The 18345-nt window shown below is 37.9% G+C and overlaps 1 protein-coding gene and 1 long non-coding RNA gene across 2 annotated transcripts in view; one reads left to right on the top strand and one right to left on the bottom strand.

Annotated features, from left to right (window-relative positions):
* Positions 1–5332: 5332 nt before the first annotated feature.
* LOC114145091 (uncharacterized) lies at positions 5333–18326 on the bottom strand. Its single transcript, XR_003595611.1, has 2 exons — positions 18158–18326; positions 5333–6936 (listed from the first exon to the last, which is right to left on the bottom strand). It is a non-coding gene; the product is annotated as an uncharacterized LOC114145091 (long non-coding RNA).
* Positions 18171–18345, top strand: part of fbxo41 (F-box protein 41) — a 37643-nt gene continuing 37468 nt past the window's right edge. The window contains exon 1 of the mRNA XM_028018477.1: positions 18171–18282. The gene's annotated coding sequence lies outside the window, so the exon portion shown is untranslated. The remainder of the gene's footprint in view (positions 18283–18345) is intronic.

The following is an 18345-nucleotide window of genomic DNA, read 5'->3' as shown; positions in this document are numbered from 1 at the left end:
AATGTGCACCCGGGCACGTCATGGTCCTTGGGGTGGGCTCGGTAATCAAGGTGCATAATCGCATGGCAGTAATGGCAATCAGGCTTTAGCAGATTAATTCCTTGGATCATGCATCAACCCGTTGGTCCGGTATCTGATCATGAAGAAGGGTGTAGGTGGTCTGGAGAGCGCAGGTGATTAAAAAAGAAGAGAACCAGAACGTCGAGAAGGTGCTCGTTATGCAAACATTTTAAAGTGCCTAATTCTTTCTTTTTGCTCTCGCTCCCAAATTCTTCATTTGTATAACCTATCAGGCAAAGCATGAACCTGAGAGTAACTTTCTTCTCTCTCCTTCAGAAATTAGAATTCAACTCTGAGGTCAAGGAGTCCAAGCAGCCCTTTCTTTCTTTGTACACTAGAGCTGTCTGTGAAAGGCAGTGTATATGATGCAGCTAAGGTAAACACTAAACTATGAATATGTCCTGGCTTAATGAACACCTTCATTGCAGTCTAGATAGGAAAATTCATAGCTGCCCTTGAAACATTGTAGATTTGATTCCTGGCAATACTGCCACAGCAGAGTTATGCAGCTGAATGCCGGCAACCTGCAGGATCCTAGATGGACAGGGTAAACAGCCCTTTCAGTGCAGCAAAACACCGTTCACAATATTTGTGAGGAACGGTATGTGCCAACTTATGGATTTTTTTTCTGTTGTTGCATTTTTGGCACATGTAAGTATTTCAGATTATTAAAGGTGCATAAAATCAGACAATGTGACCTGAGTTAGCATAATTATTTTCAGTGATTATTCTACGGTGGCCCCCGTATTATTCCCTCTAGCAAGGGAAACAGTTTACCGAAAAATGAAAATTAACCTTTCCAGGAGTCCCTCAACTAACCAAATTACTCTGCGAATACATCGCCTAATCATCCAGGAGGTGATAAAAAAAAAAACCCAAAACAACATCAAAAGCACCACAGGACTCAGTGGCTTAATCTATGCCATTGTTTATGATTTCACAATAAGAAAGAGACTGGTCAAAAATGGACTCCAGGAACATGTCTTGCAGTAGATAGTCATCTGAAAAGCCTCAGTTGAAGTTTTTTTCAGAGGTTCTCACCAGAGAGTCAAGCTAGCACCTTACCAGAGTGAGGCCCAAAAAGAAAATGAGATTTCTACCATCTTAAAACAACTCCGACGTCAAAAATAGCACAGCACCCACTAACAGGTGTCATGGTGAAGAGATAATCAGTGTTATTCACTTCTCCTGTCAGCAGACATAATGTTATGTCTGATTTGAGTATATGGAAGTCTATGACCACCTAAACTGAATAAATGGTTGGTCTGCAGTATGTTGCAAAATTTCTTCTATGTACAGCACAAATTGTACAGTGAAACATGTAAAGCACAACAAAGAAGATTAAATTGTGTATCTGAAAAGTAATGTAATGTAAAAAAAAATATAGTAAAACTGTATTTGTATAGATTTTTTTTTAAATTATACTAAACAATTTTCAATGACAGTTTCTGTGTTTAGTTGCACTTAATGTATCCTGATTACATTTTGGTCCCTATGACCAATCAGAGTAATCTAAGCATAGGTATTAGCTAATAATGCGTAGTCCAATATTTTCTTAAATTGAATAAAATCAATGTCATTCATGTAGAAAAGAAGACATTTCATCAGCAATACGCTTAACTCACTCACTGATGGTGTTCAGAACCAAGGAGTTTTATCTGAGTTTCTAAATAGCAACAGACATTTTATCCCAACAGCAACTATGTGTCAGGATCTGTTCCTTATCTGTGTTTATTTTGAGTTTCTGTGTCTCTTAGTCTCCGTGTTGTACTGTCTCCCCTTGATTGTTCCCAGGTGTTTCTTGTTTCCTTGATTACCCTCTGTGTATTTAACCCCACCTGTGTTCTTTGTTCCTCGTCAGGTACTTGTCGTGTTTGTCTAGTCTGCCTGTGTCACCAGTTGTGAGCATTTGCCCTGCGCTCCTTTTGTGCTACCTGGTCTTTTGGACTTTGATTTTCATTAAACCATCTTATTTACCTCTACCTGGGTCTGCTGCCTCTACCTCACCACCAAATCATGACAGTAGGACCCGACCAAAAGTGCTACGGTGAGGCACGCAATTAAGAGCCATCCTCAACATAGACCTCGCCCAGTGGGATGATCTGTTATTCAACATAAGAGACTTTGTGGAGATTGTGTCTGAGCCATATTTTGCCCCCAGACGCCTCGGAGCATCCATCAGGCTACTCCTGGTGCTGGAAGGATGGGCAGACCAACTCCAGTCCCTGGGGTTGGAGAGGTTAAAGCAGGAGGCAGAGTGGGAACACCAGGCTGCTCTAGCCTTCTTGGCCAGCGATCCTCTGCATGCAGCTTCATGTCATCCATGTAGAGTTGATGGCAAATGATTTCTTCACTCTGAAAGCTGTATCTGTGGCTGATCTTTGTGATGACCTAAGGGGGACCTTGGAGAACAGCAACATAACAGAACATAACTTTAGTTTATGCATCTACTTTGCAGCTTTCCTTGAAATGGCCTCTAACTGTGTCCTCCTCATTTCTATTGAGATCCTGGTACTTCAGAGTAGCATTGTGCAGTTCCATGTACTCAAGGATTGCGTGGAAATAAAAAAAAAATTCTTGACCTAAGTGTGTGCTCACAATAACTGTTAGGAGACCTAACAGAAGCTTAGATGTTATGGAGAGTAATGTTATTTGTCAACCAGGAGACATTTGCCAGTTTTCAGGGGTCTTTCATGACAAGAACTGTTAACCTCGATTGTGCTTCTGGGTGTTGATGGATGGCAGTTTCTTTTTTGTAAGTAAATATGAATCAAACCAGTGCCTGGTGAGGTTCAACTCTCAAGATTTTCTTGAACGTCTACCATTGTGATATATGCAGACTGCTGTTCTGTTGTCTTGAACTTTTAGAGCCATGAGAGGTACCGGGGTACTAGGGTCCCCTGAGGCCTGGCTTTCTAAAATGCTTCTTCATTCTCATCTTGAGTGGATCTCCTTGTCTTGATGAACAGGAAGTAGAGCATAGAAGGAAAAGCTGTCAGACAGAAAAACTGTCTACATGAACAGTCAGGAAGTTATGTTTCTAAGAAACAGCACTTACCTGTCAGAGGAGCTGGAAGATATATCATCCATCAGTCATCTAACACATGTCATATTTTCAACAAATAGAGCTTTAGGAATCACCTTCTTGATACAGAAAATATCCTTTGTGGTGTAAAATAGTGTAAAAGGAACATATTGTATGTTTTTGACTGATTACTAAAATTAGTGACTACAGATCAAATTTGAAGTAGCTTTTATGAGATGCCTTTTGTGGATCAAGCAACAACTGGTTCATTCATTGAGCCAAGCAGCCTTTCATACATAAACAACGTAAAAGGTCAGATTTAATTGCTTTAGCAAACCAGAACCTTTTAAAATGCTTGAAAACAACAGTGTCAACACAAAACCTTCAACAGACCTTCAAGGCAGTACCTTAAATGATTGGCCAAGCTAACTTAAAAGCATCACGAGGAAATCTGGCTCATTTGGAAGTAAAATTCACAAAAATGAGAGGTGCTTTAAAACTTTTGCACAGGAACGTTGGGGCAAATCTCAGGTTGTTGACAGAAATAACTTTGACGGAAGTTTGTGCTTGCATGAAAATGTCCACAGTGCTATTACTTGTTGTAAATATCGAGAAATCTGCTGTCAAATTAGCATGCTTCTCAAACAAACAAAAAAATAGTCTCGCGTCCACCTACCTATATTATTATGATTTTATATACTTGCAACTTTTAACCCCTCTTACCATAGAATAAATTACTACTGTATGTGACCGTGCATCCTGTAGGGCTGTGAGTGATTACTTTAGTGCTTTGACATTTGCAACAGCTGTAATGAGGCATGTCTCTGACAGACGTGTCACCACCAGCAGCCTATGTCTCAGCCGCTCAGTTCAACACTGAGTAGGGAGGCACAGTGTGGCCAAACACTGGCATTCTTTCTAGATAATGATGGCTCACCCAGTGGAGAAGCAGCGGGAACGTGTTGAAGTCTCAGACAACTGTGCGCATGTGTGTTTTAGAAAGGAAGTGAGTGAGCGAGGCCCATCGAGAGCCTATGTGAAGTTTTTTAGTGTGTGTGTGTGCGTGTGTATACTTGTGCCTGTCATTGCCAAGATGGAATCAGAGACTGGGAGAGGAGGCTGGCTTGGGACATAAAGACTAGGAGTATAAAAATGAGTGGGCCGAACTCGCTCATACAGTCCACCCTCCTGTCAAGTCAAGCAGGGCGACGATTTGCATGTGCACACCAGCCCGCAACAGCAGCCCCAGCGCCTATTCTGCATCTAAATTAACCAGGAAAATCAAGCGCCGGCTCTTTGGAGCTCCATGAAATGTATGCAAAATGTAGCTACTTCAGCAGCAGCTTGTTTCCTCCGCCACAACTGTTGTTTCAGTCCCAGCCGAATTACCACAGCTGTGAAGTGGAGGCATTAGTGAAGATTAACACAGAACTGGCTCATTAGAAAGAAAATCACACACTTTACTGTGCCTTGTAAAAGGATTTGCACACCTGGAACTTTTCTTTTCACATTTTGACACATTGCAACACCAAATTACTGTGTATTTCTTTGGGATGCTATGTGATAGAGTGATACAAATAGAATATACTTGGAAAAAATGGAAGACAGGAGATATGTGGTATTCAGCAAGCTCTTTTAAAAATGTGTGTTTAAAGACGTTTTTTGGAGAAATATTTTCAATTCTTGTTATAGATTCCCCATTGGATTTATGAATGCAAAGAGGTATTCAAATACACAAATATGCTTCATAAGACCATTATAATTTTGTTCTGGCTGTATGGGTCCTGGTCCTATAAGCAGGTAAACCTCAGTCCCAGTTTTTCAACAAAGACATGCTATCCTTCCATATCGACCAGGTTTGTGAAGTACATGGCAAATACCGTAGTTGCCTTGTGAACAGATTTCCCCACCAGAAGGACAAGTGAAGCTAAACACAAATGCATTAAAAACTTTTCAGAATTTTATTTGCAAAATAAATTTTTTTGCTCCATTTCACAATTATATAATACTGTGTGTTAGTATAGACTAATTCACAATCTGTGGCCCATAGTATGAACATTTACTACTATGTTTCACAAAAATGTGCAACAAATGTCAAAGCAGTTCATGGCAGTATATGTGGAGAGAGTTTTAGGTTGGGAGGAGCATCGTAAAAGCTCCGAAATCTTGATTTCTTGCATACATATTCAAACACAAATACCCATGAATGCATACAATTTACTTTGACTATGGCTCATGTGCTGAAGGCATCAATTTCTCATCCCTTTCTGTATGGTAACGGTTAGGGCCCACTTAGAGTCATAAAATTACTCCTTCAGATAGATTTTGATAGATTGAAGACAAAGAAGAGTACAGTGCATTTATTTAAATGTAGGAATGACAATTACCGTAAATGTATTTCATTTTATATATAGAAATTTAATGGCACACCCTTTCCTTTGTTTGCTCCCTGCAATTAGTAGAGCTGTTATAACTGTTATATTATAAACAAGTGACAATTGGAAGATGAATTAGCAGGTGGAAATATTTTTAGGGAAAAGCGCTCCGATTTCTGTGTAGGTCTCCATACATCCGTCTTTTAACAGTATAGCAGAGCTGTTGCATCTCACAACCTCCTTCCTCCCTTCCTCAGTTCTCACCCCCTCCAGCTGTTCATAATAGCCAGCTCACCATTTCTCCGGCAAGGTAGCTTTTAGCCAGTGATTGACTGTCACTTTCCCCAGCGGTGGGGGCTGGCGGAGAACAACGTCCCTCCCTGTCTGAGTGTATAGGAACCATGGAGAGGTTACACAGGGGTGTATCAGATACAGTATGTGCTCCTTGAAGAGCTGGTGGTATCAGACAGGAGCTGTCTCTGATCTCAAACCTGCAGAGTCTTGTAAATCTAAAGAGATGTGGCTTTCATTCTTTCTTTCTGATTTTTTTCTCTTTCTCCTGTGACTCTTAAATGCAGGCTTTCATATGGATGAGTCAGATCAGCAGCGCACATTTAAAAATCAAAACAGTTTCTCTCTCTATGGGTCCCCAAATCCCCTTGTCTTGTGTTGCAAGCAATCACTGTGTGAATATGTAAAGTGATTCAGTGGTCTTAGAGCTCCATTTGTTCCATATAGCTGCATAAGACCAGTCATCAGCAAATGTCCAAATAAATAATTTTCTTAAGTCACTTTCCCTCTGATTTTAATGACCACAAAACATGTTTTAAAGACTTAGCAGCAAAAAGTCTCAGGTAAAAACAGCAGAGGGGAAAAGAAAAGGAGTGAGTGCTGCTGTTGTTAGTCATCTGTGATCCTGTCACTCAGTGCTGCTACGGCATAGGGTCTGCTTCCTGTTAACAAGATATGTTTACAGCATCAGCACTGGGCTCCCACCGTCTGCGGGTTTGTGCGTTTATGCTCCTTGTCACTCCTGAAGATTGACACGTCCACATGTCTGTTAACCATTAACTGGTCAGGAACTGCCATCTTTTTGAGGAGACAGATAGTGACAGGATCCCTGTTCCTCCACAGCGCTTCCTGGCTGAGGCGGACCTTCCTTTGTCGGCGTGTGGAGGGAGGCATGCGTCTAACCATTAACTGTATTCCTGACACCAGGCCTTACTACTGGGGTGACAAATCGCAAAGTCCCTGCAAAACTTTTAGGATGGAGAAATATTAACCCCGTCTCAGCTGGGGCTCTTCCTCCATCGGCCTGCAGATAAATGAAGAGTTGTTGATCGTTCCATCACCATCAACTTCTCCTTCCTCCCACTCATTCACTCACAGTGCTTGCGTCTCCTCAGGCACTTTTGACAGTGTGGTGTCTTGTAAAGGAGGAAGAGATTGATATGAAGCGAGGTTCATGTGCTGCGCCTGGGTACAGATGAGAGAATGATAATTTATGGACTCATCACTTTGCAGGTCATAAAAACACATTTTTTTTAACAAAGAAAAGCCCTCAAAGAAATTATCATTATGAACGAATGCAGAAGAGTGATTGAAGTTGAACAATCACTTAAATCGAGCCGGCACAATCAAGGGTTTTAATTCATGGAACAGCTTCTCTACATTTCTGTCTTTCTTCTTCCAGTACAATAGTGCACACATTTTATATATATATTTTTTTTTATTTATTCATGCAGTGCCTTGGAAAAGTATTCATACCACCTTAACCTTTAAACATTTTAGTACTCTACCACCACAAATGTAAGTGAAATTTAAAGTGATTTTACGTGTCACATCAACACTGTGTAATTGGCAAGTGGAAGAAAGATCAAACATAGTGTTCAAAATACTAAGCAAATAAAAATGTGAAGGTTTTACATGCAGTTGTGTTCATTGCCTTTGCAACACAATGGAGATCTGCTGACAGAATAACTCTACAGAACTTGATGTGTTGCAAGAAGAAAGCCAGTACTGAAAGAAAAGCATAAGTTCTGTTTGCCACAAGCAACATAGTGGACACACCAGACATTTGGAAGAAGATGCTTCGGATGAAACCAAAGTTAAATTTCCAGGTTTGCATACAAAATTGTTGGGTGGTGGTGAGAAATCAACAGTGTGTTTTACCCAGAACACACAATCCCCCTGATAAAACACAGTGGTGGCAGCATCATGCTGCAGGGATGCGTTTCTTCAACATGAAAATCTGTCAACAGAACAGCTGTTAGTTGTGTACTCCTCAAATCTGGCCTTTATGAAAGAGTGGCAAGAAGAAAACCATTACTGAAAGAGATGCTTCAAAATTCCATTTGCCATTCACCATAAGCATTGTTTGTACAGGACATAGTAAATGTGTTGAAGGCACTCTGGTCAGATGAGATCAACCTGAATGTGTTTAGGAATCTAACACAACACGATCCTCTGACCAGACAGAAACATGGTGATGGTAGCATCATGATTTTTTAAAGGCTCTGCACAGACAGTGATGCTGGTCAGAGTTGATGTGAAGGAAGGAGGTGCTTATAAAACAATCCTGTAGAAATAAAATACAAACCCCCAAATAAATGCTGCAGTCACTGAGGGCAAAAGGGCAATCTGCAATGCATTGACTTCAGGAGGTTGAATACAAATGATTTCTTTCTTTTTTAACTTGGAAAAACATGAATCATTTTCCTTCCACTTCCCAGTTTTTAACTGCTTTATGCTGGACTATCACATCAAATTACAGTAAAACAAAATGAAGTTTTTTGGTTGTAATGTGACAAAATGTGAAAAAGGTGCATGGATTCTTTTGCAAGGCACTATAATTTACTGTATTCATAATCATTGTGGTTCCAGTGTGTTTTTTTACACCTTCAAAATATTTCACCCCTCCTTCCACCAGATCATAAAAGGGTAAAAGACTCAACTGTTGCCTCCATCATTAAAACCTGCACTCCTTCATGAAGTCGATGCACCTCTGTTGCGTCTCGGCGCCCGTTCTGTAATGGCCGCTCACAGCCCAAATGGACTCAAGGGCTTTCATGTGTCCTGAACAGTATACTCCTCTCATTATGGCCTATAGTTATCACACATCAAATGGCCTCATTATTTTCAACAAGGAAAGGAGCGCAAGTGTGTGACCAGTTGGAGCTACAAAGTAACTTCCAAGTTCAAATAGAAAAAAAAAAAACAAAAATCAGCACTTTGACTTGTACTATACAAGCAAAAGGCTGCAGAGATGAAAGGTACTGTATATCCCCTGTCTGGTGTGATTATTAAAAACAATAAAATATGGACCTTTGTTTGTTTTTGGTTTTTCTTTTCAATTGAACATTTTTAAGCATTTAAGAAGCCAGATGTGCGAGTGTGAATATGCTGTGCAAGATTAACATTTAACCCAAGCACATCTGAACATAACGCTCCATAAATGGATTTGCACAATCTGACCGTTAAAGTGCACCAACAAGGTTTTGATTTCACAGCGACCATTGCATCAGCTCTCAGCTGAATTATGCCTATTTATAGTTTTCAAAGCATTTTACATCATTTACATAAAAAGGTCTAATTTAATATAAGCTGACAACAATTTGACAAGGCAAGATCAAAGGTTAAGCTAACACACAATAGCTGTTAAGTCTATTAGCATGGAAATGAATGCAACACCTCCTAATAGCCTGTTGTCATACCTACAGTGAACAGCCTAAATAAGTTGCAGTGAAAAAAAAATGAAAAGAAAAAAAAAAAATCACAAGGGCTGTACTTGATAAGACATACTCGTGTTTCTATGACAACATCCATGGCTCAAGCTAAGAATGCAGAGATTTGGATAATCGTTGTCACTGTGATGCATTTAATGTTGGTGTTTGGACAATAATGCTTGTTTAATGTCCAAAGGACCGTATCCCATTCAGAAATTCAAAATGTCTGCAGGGATGTGCGACACTGAGCCGCATGCAACACGTTCCCCTTTCAGTGTATTCTTATTTAGAAAATTAATAGAACTACTTGCACAGGTGCGAGATGCATGTCTCACACACTGAAATAGTTAAATGGTGACAGTTTTTTAAGTAATTTTTTCTGTACCAGAGAAAAAAATCTCAACATTGTTTTCAAGTTAATGTATTAGTATCTGAAAAGATTACGAGTTAATTATGTTTTTTAACTAACTGGCATTATATAATCTAATTATTTCAACAGCACTGTGCTATAATAATGATCATGTTGAATTTTATTTGTATGTTACAATATAACTGTATTGCATTGGAATAAATTTTCCTAATGTGATTTCAATACTACTGCCTATGAATAGAATCTGGATATAAAAAGCCTTTAAAATCGCTTTGATGCAATGTGGAGTCACTTAAAATAACTGAATTACGGGTAGCACTTTAAAAATAAGTGACAACAGATTTAAAAATATTCCCCATAACAGGATAAAACAAACTGAATAAAACAATCTGACAATGAGCTGGAGAAAAATACCTTCAAGCATGGATCCAAATTTTACCGAGGATAAATAATTCAAAACATACTTTGCAAAGTTGAGAATTTCATTTGTTGTTGTCTGTTCATAAACAGGTCTTACTGTTGTCAAAGCTGCAATTACTCAGTGAGAAATTAGTCAGGTAGAAGTAATTTAAAGATTTATTGTTTTTTGACCACTTGCTTCAGACTGTACATTTTACTTGTTGGATTGCTTTGGTAATATATGGCATACTCACAGTGGACCAACATTGTTTTGTGGTGAATGTGATAATGACTTTCAAGCTGTTAGCCTGCAGTTTCATCACATTTTATCCCTTTAATGACTATAATTGCCTCTCGAGGTGATATATTGATATTGGCCAAGCTCCTACGGGCTGTGTGTTATTCCATTGTGTTACTCTGAGTGTTAACAGACAGCAAAAAAGCCCGTTTGACCTTGTGATGAAGCAAGAATTTTCTCATGCGCCGAGGAAGCCAAACAGACTGTCATTTTGCACAGTGTGTGGTCCCTGAATACAGTCAGTGCATTGATTTGTAATAAAAAATATCTGCTCAGAACTTATAGTTAATGGATATTGATTTCAAGTCATTCATACAAATTGAATAGTTGTAGCTTTTTTTGTTTAAATAATTTTAAGTATCTTCACAATGTTTCAGACATGTTTAATTTGTGATCTGGTTCTGATAACAGAGAAGTATTTTTTTTTTTTCTTGTGAGAACTGATATAGTAATAGTGCCCTCTGCTGTTCACAGCACAGAACTATCTTTTCCTAAGAGTTTTGGTTTAGTAATAAGTCAAAGGGGAGTACAGCTTAGTGCAAATTATCTCAAGGCAAGGTCAATATTAGAATGTGAAGAAAATTTAAAATAACTTTCTGGGTCTTTGGTCATTACTAATCAACAATTACTTTAGTATTTAACTTTTCATCAAAAATAATTCAGTTAATTAATGCAAAAGTTATATATTGTACAAATTCATTGCAGTGTTGTATTTTAGGTATTAATTTCTATTAATTTAAATGATTATGGATTAGAAATCACAAAAATCCAAAACTCAGTTTCTTAGAAAATGTAAAAATGAGATAAGAAACAAGACAAAAAAATAGCTAACCGAAAGCATTTCCACATTGTATATGCGCTCAATACTTGGTCAGGACTTCTTTTGTTTAAATTACTCCATCAACACAGTGTAGCCTGTGTCTCTGCTGAAACGTAAAGGAAGCCCAGGTTGCTTTGATAGCAGCCTTCAGCTTGTCTGCATTGTTGTGCAGGAAGCCCGGTAGATTGTCCTGAGACATTGACTTGCAGTATTCACTCCTCCAGGATGAGGAGCACAAAGTGACAGTAGGCAATCGCTTGAATTTTGTCATTGACTTAAAAACCCTTATAACGACCATACATGTAGCAAATGTAAGGGGGAGGAAAAAACTCCCCTTTTAAATGAAGAAAAAACCAGTAGAACCTTTCTGGGTGCGAGAGGCCATCTGCCATGACCGACTGGGAGTTTCAGAAGACAGAGCAGAATACACAAAAGAGAAACAGAAGAACTGATGAAGGAGTAATTTCTATGTTAATCAGAAGTAAAATGTTAGAAGCAGGAGTCGGACAAAGTTTGGCAGCAGTATCTCAGCCGATGCCCTCCTCCGGGAAGGCAGCACAACCAAACAAAATGCCAGACCAGGAGTAGTTTCTATGGAGAGAAAAAAAAAAACAGAGAAATTAGCAGCTTAAATTATAGTAAATCATTCAAGTTGAGGAGTAATAGAAGAAGAAAGTCCTCCGGCAGCCTGTAACAGCAGAACTACAGAGAGCTCAGGATAATCTCAGTCCTTAAAATGAGCCATGAAATAGGCAGAGCCAGGGAGAACCATTTTTCCAGACTGTTCCCCTCCCCCACCTCTGTCAGATACGGCCGTAGACTCTTAGATTGCCGTTCACATGAACAAACAAGAATCTGTCCGACAGAAAAAAATCACTGGAGGTGATTTCAAGGAATCACCTCAAGGAATTTGGATTCTGTGCCTCTCCAATCTCACAATTTGATTTCCAATTGAAACGTTGGACCACTGAGAAACAACCCAGTCCCTTTTCTCCTTATGCAGGTTAAGATGCTTCTGATGCTGTTTCCGCTTCACCAGTGGCTTAAACAAAAGAAATCTCCCCCAAACTCTTAAATAAACATTTCTTTATAGATCTCTCAAGGATACAGTCAACCCTGTTGCTTGTACTTTTCTTTCAAAGGTTTGCCTTCCATCAAACTTTCCATTAATACACTTAAACATTACACAGCATTCTGTAAAGAATGAACATCCATACCGGTGACCCTTTGTGCCTTACCCTTCTTGTAGAAGGGTTCTGTAATTGTCTGTTGGATTATAGCCAAGCTAGTTTACCTCAAAGAAGGGTTATGTTGTAAAACTACATATGCCTAAAGTGCTGTTTTTTTTTGGTGCATAAAATATACAAGTGTGTGTAATTAATCTACATAATAAACGAGTTTTACTTTTTAAATTATGGAACTGAAAAAAAACCCCTTTTTGATGATGTTCTGACATGCAGAGATCCATCTGCTTGCCACACTGAAAACATATTTTATTCAACTCATAAAAAATTACATGAAGTTGTTTTCCTCACCTCACATTTACACACTACTTTATGTTGGTAAATCTCCAATGAAATACATTGATGCTTGTGACAAAATGCTAAAAGTTTTTTTTACAGGATTACAGCTTTACAATCCACTGTACAAATGAGTGGAGTCAAGTAGAATCTCTATATCAATTTTCCTCTAATAATGGGCATAAAAATGCAATACAACAAAAAACAAAAATAATATGAAAATATTAATCATCTTTTATATATTCTGTTTTCTCACTACAAAAATAAACTGAACCCTAGGTGAAACACTTTCATTGTACAACATTTGCAGACATGTGCTGTGGTTGCTAAGCAAACAGTGACTAATAATATCTACATGGAAGAGGTTTGCATTAGTGCAGCAAGCCAAAGCACAGCATGTCTCAGTCTCTACCAATCTAAAGACAATGAAGGTTCACCACACTGTAATTACACAACAATGAATTTGTCAGTCACCTCTCATACATATGAATGAGGGGGGACGGATAAAGGTGTTCGGTCTAAATTTGCCAGGGTTTTTTGACGTGAGCACGAGAAAAACGGCCCAGCATCACATTCAACCTATCAAAATCTCCCGAGGGAGAGAATTTTTAAGCTTTTGTGTGTCAGTCTTTCTCTGTCATGGCTGGATATGTGCGGCATGTAGAGGGCGTAGAGGGGTAAGAGACAGACGTAACAGGTTTAGATGTTTTATAAAAAAAAAATAATTTAAGAAAACATATGGCAAGAATTATAGAGGCTGAAGTTGTTGGCTTTGCCTGTCAATAGCAAGAAATTACATGCGGCGACAGAAGAAAGTAAATACGCCCAATTTTCTCCATTAAAAGGTCTTACACCACCAGAAAAGAGGGAAAAAAATATCTGGTCGGTTGCAGGCTTAGATAAATGAAATAATGAAGAAAAAGTATGACATCTGTTTCAGCGTGAATAGGCATCCATCTATTTTGTAAAGGGGATCTGCTGCCTGTGGCTTGTTGAACCTTTCACAATAACTGGCTAAAAATAATAATGAGCCAACTCATGTTGTTTTTAAATATACAACGAATCCTGAAAGTATTCACAACATTTTACTTTTTCCACATTTTGTTATCTAGCTTTACTGCAAAATGTATTAATTTCATTTGTCAAAATTGTACATAAATACTCAGATATGATGATGTCCTGCTGGTTCCAAGCTTCTTCCATTTACCAATGATGGAGGCCACTGAACTCATTGGGACATTCATAGCAGCATAAATATTTCTGGTTCCTTCCCCAGATTTGTGCCTAAAGACAATCCTGTCTCAGAGGTCCCCAGACAATTTCTTTGATTTCATGCATGGTGTTTGACCTCTGACCTTAACTGTCCACGGTGCAACCTTATATTAGGTGTGTGCCTTTCCAAATCAAGTCCAATGAACTGAATTTATCACTGGTGGATTTCATTTAAGCTGTAGAAACATCTCAAGGATGATCCTTAGAAACTGTTACATTTTGAGCTTCATCAACAAAGTATTAAACAACGGTTACAAATACTTATGTCAATGTTATTTCTTGGCCTTATGTTTTTAAATTTGCAAAAATCTCAAAAGTTGTTTTTTTTCCCATATTGTTAAAATGGAGTGTTTGTAGATTTTGAAGACGGAAATTAATTCACTACAATTTGGAAAAAGGTTGTAACATAACAAAATGTGGAAAAAGTGAATACTTCCCAAATGACAATAGATATAAGTGAATTTTCACAATAGAATGATACTAAACATATCATTAATATATAGATATATTTTTCTTGATATACTTTTCTTTTAGTCTTGGAGACGTTTTCACAAATATATAGACACACACACATGTTTATATTTTTTCACTTTAACGCTATAGTTCACAGAACTATTGAACTATTAACTAGAAAAACACTTTTGATCAAATCTTGCACGTCATTTTTTTATCCTCCCCATCAGGAAAAAAATGTCCCACAAGCAGAACCCCACCCCATTCCTACTAAACTTTAGATTATTTTTATCTAATTTTTTTTTTTAGACTTAGCTGTTTATTTTATTTTTGAAATGATTGCTGACCTGTAATTGAAAATAAACTGCATAGTTAAAAATTACGGTAGCTAAAATGTTCACAAAATGTTTGCACATGTTTTTTCCAAGTCATTTTTAATCATTTTCTTTAAATATGATATGTGAATAAAATGTATCTACATACTTCTTAATTACACTTAAATCTTAAAAATCTAGCTTTGATTATACTGCATTGGGGTCTACACTGCATTTTAACTGTCAGGTTTTTCTATGGAAGTTGTACTACTTCTCTTTGACCAGGAAGTGGTGCTTAAGCACCTACACATAATTACTCGGGATAAGAAATGTCCCTCTCCCTAACTTGTTCAGCCATATTTATTAGCGCTGACTCCTTTTTGAATTGGCATACTTTATATAGAATATGCTTCATATCCAGCCTATAGCTTTTAACTAATACAAAAGAAGTGAAGCAGTATGGAGCTTTTTTTTTTTTGTCACTGTAGATCATATCTTTTATCCTGGGATGTTTCTAAATCATGCAGGAACCAGTTTCTGTATCAACCTATGTCTGCACCCTTATTTTAATATCAGAAGAGGAAAAAGAGTAAATTAATACTCCCAATACACTGTTGCATATTTGTTCCACATTTGAGTGTTGTAATCAACCACTGGCTTTCGTAAAAATTGCTCACGCATCATAGTACTGTACACTACAGCTGATGGTTCAGCAGAGAGCTCTCTAGGAAAGCCGGGAAGAGTTTCTTGGAAATTTGATGAAATTCTCTGGTATAAGCATCACTATTTTGAGAGGGCATATAAACAGATGAAAAAGATATATACAAATTTGATACAGTATTTACGCAAGTGCTACTCAAATGTTGCAATAATGCATCCATTGTCTGTACCTTTTTGTTCATGCAGGGTCAATGTCTCCATTGGCCATTTTGCAAGAGACAAGGTACACCATAGACAGGTTATCAGTCCATCACAGGGCAACACAGAGGCATCTAGGACAAACAACCAGCCACCCCTTCACACCAAGAGGAACAAATTATCCTGGCAGTCATATATTTTGCATGTGAGGAAAGTGGAGTACCCGGAGAGATCCGACACATGCACAGGGAGAACATACAAACTACATGCAGAAAGATCCAAGGTTAGTATTTGAACCCAGGGCCTTTGCTGCAAAGCAACAGTGCTTCAAACTACACTACTGTGCATCAATCACCCTATAATAATCAATTATCATGTCAAAAATCTAAAAACATGCTAAACTATGCAAACTATCTTGTAACACTCATAACAATTTACTTACCTCAGCATTTCAAATGCTTAAGTTGGCTCTAATTGATGGCAGTTAAGCACGTATTTAGGATAATGTAGGCAGTAACCTCTTTCCTCATAAATCTAGTTAATAATTAACTAACGACCTGGGGTCACTTTCAAATTGTGAGTCCATTTTACTATAGAACATATATTTTACTTCTATTCTGAAATGTTTAAATAATTATTATATATTGAAAAATGAAACAGTAAGATCACATCAAAAACTAATAAACTTTGATGCAGTAAAGGATAATTTTCCACTCTTTATCCCAGTACACATTCAATATTCACAAGTTTTTTGCTAATGTTAAGTTTTTCTTTTTGTTTTCTTTGAGCACATACTTTCATGATGTGTTGTCATGTTGTACTGTAGTACTGTTAAATAAAAAAAAACCATTTTAAATAGCATTCACAAATAAAATTGCTATCAGTGGCCCACAAACAAGTAAATGAAAGTTTTCAAGAAAACATAACAGCTTAAAAAATGACAGTTTCAAATGACATGGATAATTGCTAAGAACAAAATTAACACATTAAGACATTATAATAATAATATAAGTGGAATTCAAAACAATACACAGAAGTTCATATGTTTCATTACATTTGAATAATAGCTGAAAAGCTTTGGTTAATGTATTTTTACACCTTTGTTGTCTTTTGAGTCTGTTTTTTGTGTCTCTTTGTGATAATGACCATTGAGTTGTGGTCATTTTTCTGTCTTAACAGTCATTCTGGGTCTACTTTGAATAACCTCAAACAAGACCAAATTGACCTGCTTGTTATGTAACCCAGGAGGAAATTCAGTCTGTCTGTTCCCTCTGTCTTTAGTGAGCAGATGTAATCGATCTATCTTCAAACTCACAACTTGAAAACGCTCAGATACAATATCCTCCTCCTGATGAAGGAAAGGGGGCTGCTTTTAAGGACTCTTCCACCTTACTCTGTCTCTCCTCCCTCTTGTGTCTAGGGCAATCTGATTTATTATATATTTCTTAGGACAATCTCACACTTGTCCTGTCTACATTTAACATTTCAGATGTCTCTAGTATCAGTCCTTAGGAGACAAAGGGTATAACTTTGTCTCATTGCTGTGTTTTGGAGTTTTACCTCAGGATATTCTAAAGTATCCTTTAGATATTGCTATATGTAATCAATATTACACATATCTGAAATCCAACTTATAGCAGCAGAAACTCATATTTGAGATATTTACAACAAAATTCTAAGAAAGAGCAGAGTGGCCAACATTTTACCAAATTAATAAAACCTTTTTTTCTGTGGGAGGTTGACTGGGCGTGCACACAAACTGAAGGCTTGAGTGCTGAACACCTAAGCTGCATCTGTTTTGGTTGTTACTGCTAAGGAGTCTGATGCAGGCAGCAGGTGAGCTAAATCAAATGATTAAATTAGCCTTTTAGCATGCCATAAAGTGTGGAAAAGGATCAGTTCGTTTGATTCTGGTGTGTTAGAGCAGAGCTGCACCTAAAATTTGTTGGACAATAGATCTTAAGGTCATAAGTTGGAGAGCCCTGGTCTGTAAGATAAAAGGGAGCTCATACAATTAGACCAAGCAATAACTCCTTCATTTGCTTTGTCTAAGAAATAGAAAGGTTATGAGCTTTATCAAAAGGTGTCTGCCTCATGGACAAAACTGCTGGTTCCATAGTAGAGATCCGCTCTAACCCATTCTACTTCACAAAACTTTAACACTACTAAAATAACATCACATTCTTTATCTCTTTGTCAGATCCTCCTTATGTCCATTTGCTGCCTCACCTAATCGCCTGTCCTCATGTTAGCTTGCCTTGCACTGTCATTCAATCTGAACTTGTCCAGAGTTCTCCTGGTGCTTTCTTATCTTTGTCTACCTTTTCAGTTCCTTTTCTCGATTAATCATCACCAGAATAAAATGACTGCCATTCTCTTGTCTGTGCTTGGGATCAACTTCACAACCAAAGAGATGTACATTTTTGGAATTAATAATAATTAATTAAAAAAAGATAATTGAATGAGAACAAGTTCATATTTAGACAGTAAACTTTTTTTTAACTACAGAATTAGGTACTGCAACAATGAACATGAATTATTTCATTTTCGGGTGTGTCATATTGACGACATCAGCAAAAAACTTTTTACATGGGCAACGCTATGTGTTGTAGTTTGCTGTGTGAATGGAGCGTGGTGTTGGATTAAATGTCAAAACGGTCTGCCTTACCTCGGGTCTGGTCCTCCTCTGCAGGCCTTACCGCTCTCTGCTGCAGAGAGGGGCTTCGTGACGTCACTGGCGGCTCCAGCGGCTCGTTGATTGGAGAAGGAAAAAAATGGGGAGAAGATTGTGAGGTGAGTAAGATGCACGCTTCTTTCTTCTTTTTTTGTTTTTTTTTAAAAAAAACCCTCGCGTCC

The sequence above is a fragment of the Xiphophorus couchianus genome, chromosome 5, assembly GCF_001444195.1.
Source record: "Xiphophorus couchianus chromosome 5, X_couchianus-1.0, whole genome shotgun sequence".
Classification (NCBI taxonomy): Eukaryota; Metazoa; Chordata; class Actinopteri; order Cyprinodontiformes; family Poeciliidae; genus Xiphophorus; species Xiphophorus couchianus.
Note: the sequence above shows the minus strand (reverse complement) of the source record. Positions and strands in the feature narration are given on the sequence as shown.